Source organism: Molossus molossus, unplaced genomic scaffold (genome assembly GCF_014108415.1).
Source record: "Molossus molossus isolate mMolMol1 unplaced genomic scaffold, mMolMol1.p scaffold_m16_p_9, whole genome shotgun sequence".
NCBI lineage: Eukaryota > Metazoa > Chordata > Mammalia > Chiroptera > Molossidae > Molossus > Molossus molossus.
In genome coordinates this window covers 62,699,364-62,702,136 of record NW_023425403.1, presented here as the reverse complement: position 1 = coordinate 62,702,136, position 2,773 = coordinate 62,699,364, and the positions used below count along the sequence as shown (strand labels likewise).

General features: G+C 37.8%; 1 non-coding gene across 1 annotated transcript; it reads left to right on the top strand.

Annotated features, from left to right (window-relative positions):
- The first annotated feature begins 2,442 nt into the window (after positions 1-2,442).
- On the top strand, positions 2,443-2,549 carry LOC118623151. The gene has a single exon (XR_004958235.1). It is a non-coding gene; the product is annotated as a U6 spliceosomal RNA (small nuclear RNA).
- The last annotated feature ends 224 nt before the right edge of the window (positions 2,550-2,773 follow it).

Sequence of the window (2,773 nt, the reverse complement as noted above, 5' to 3'; positions counted from 1 at the left end):
GTTCTCGCTAAGGGCACATACCTCGGTTGCAGTTTGTCCCCGGCCCTGGTTGGTCGTGCGGGTGGCAGCCACTCGATGTGTCCCTTTCACATCGATGTTTCTCTCTCTCTCTCTCTGTTCCTCTCTCTCCCTCCCGCTCTATCTGAACAAAAAATGGAAAAATATCCTCGGGTGAGGATAAAAAAAAAAAAAAAAAAAAAAGGTAAACATACAGTTACTGTATGATTCAGCAATTTCACTTCTAGGTATATATCTACAAGAACTAAAATCATATGTTTACACAAAAACTTGTATGCAAATGTTTATAGCACATTGTTTCAAAATAACCCATAGTGGAAACAACTCAAATGTTCATCAGTTGATAAATGGATAAACAATAGATAGAATATTATTCAGCCATGTAAAGGAATAAATATGGATGAGACTTAAAAAACATTACGATAAATTTAAAAAGCCAAACACAAAAGGCCACATATTGTATGACTCCATTTATATGAAATGTTCAGAATAGACAATCTACACAGAGAGAAGGTAGATTAGGGCTTGCTAGGAATATGGAGTTCTCTTTGGAGTGATGAAATATTCTGGAATTATATATCGGTGACAGTTGCACAATATTGTGAGTATACTGAAAACCACTGGATATACTAAAACACCAGTTTAAAATGATAAATTTTATGTTACATAAATCATATCCCAAATAAATTTTGCAAAAAAAAAAAAAAATACTGGTATGCTCCAGAAATTATTATTTGGAGCTTTAGAGACAACTCTGTGATACAGAAAATAAACAAACGGATAAAGGAGACTGTGCTGTAGATTTCCACCGAAGAGGAATGTGTGGAGAATTCTTGTTGCCAGATGGCGAGAGCCTCTCAGATAAGCGGAGGTTGGCTTAGTTCTCAGGTCACTGCACTCCTGGCGCAACCGCTGTGCTGCTCAGAGTCTGAAAATGCAGTTGTTCAAGCTGAGTGAGTACAATGCTGGTGAGACACTTGAAAACTCACAAGAAGGTATAGATAGATCGGTTTAAAGGCTGCTTACCAATACCCTTAGCCTGAATGAGGGCAGAACTCTCCTATGTTCTTATAAAACTCAGGCAGAAGTAAAGGTAACTATTAGAAGAAAAGAAGAACAAAACCCAAAACTCCACCATAACCATAAAATGACCATACTGTATAACCACCCTGGTCTCATACACCACAGGAAGATTATTTATGTAGGGTGTGCCTTTCCTCTAGTCACCTGTGGGGTTTAGGATAGGTGACCCAATCAAATCACACTCAGAATTGAGTTGAATGGTAAAAGACCAAAAGTATATATATATATATATGAGCCAATTAAAAGCTCATTATCCAGAAGCACATCTGATGGTGTAAGTCTTGAGAAGAAAGGTCTGAAGACCCTTTCCTTAAAGCCTCTCCCTGATTTACAGCTGGAGTAAATGAGCGTCGGGAGAAGCAGTGCACCACTCTGCCTCCAGGTGGTGGTGTCAAGGGGAAAACGGAGAAGGCTGTCGAGAGAGGAACTTGCAGAAAAGGAATACAAGGGTGGTTCTCAACGTGCCAAGTGATGGGATACCGCCTGCTGCTAAGTGAAACAGTCTTCAGGTGTTGTCTTTCTTAGGGGCCCCGGGGTTGTAGAGGGGCCCTGATCAGTAGGTAACCTCATCTGGATTTTCTTTTTTCTTAATTCATAGTTCCATGTTTTATATTCTACAAAATTTATAAGACAAAAGCATAAAAATAATTTAAAAATCTATGCTAATGAATAAACTGTATATAAAGGTGTAATTTGGGGGATTTTCAAGTCATGACTAGAATGACCCATGCAGGCAGGAGGGATGTGGAGGTTCCAAGTAACCCGGCATGCAGAAATTCTGATAGTGCACAGTTTGAAAGGTACATTACATCTTGTGTGTCGTGTAGGTGACTATACTAGAGTTCTGAATTTATACTAGAGCAATGGTACTCAAAGCAAACAAATAGTAATTTGACAGCTATTTGACTGTAATCACTGCATATTGTAAGCTATACATAGAGTTACAGATTTAACTCACTCCCAGTGAGAGACACATGGAGAGTTTTGTGTGTTTTTTTTAAGACAAGAAAAATATACATCCTTTTGATTAGCTTTCTAATGTTCTACCATCATGCAAAATGAAACTGAGGTCCAGAGGGCAGGAAGCAGTAACAAATGTGCAGCATCCATCTGGAGTGGTGTATGAATAGTCACTAAGGAAACATTTCCAAGAAAGAAACCATAGTGCTTTCACTAAAGCCAGATAATTAGAGGCGTCGTTAAAGAAACAGTGTAGGATTTTTTAAAACCTAAGGTGAATCAGACCTAGTTATATTCCAGTGGTCAAGTTCTACCCAAATCCTTGAAATCTTTTGTGAAAATGAATTAAAACTATAATTCTTAGTAAGAAATTGGAGAACAGTGCTCGCTTCGGCAGCACATATACTAAAACTGGAACGATACAGAGAAGATTAGCAAGGCCCCTGCGCAAGGATGACACGCAAATTCGTGAAGCGTTCCAGATTTAAAAAAAAAAGAAAGAAAGAAAGAAAGAAATTGGAGAACAATCAAGTTTTCTCAATAGAGTAGAATGTTGCATTGTTTCTCAAAATAATTTATAATCTTAATAAGAATACAACACATTCATATATTACTTTCTTCTCATAACTCCTGGGATTGTTGTTCTTTTGTAGTTACACTAAAAAGGTCTTCTGTCACCTCTTTCTGTGTTAGTACAGAGGTCAATTTCATT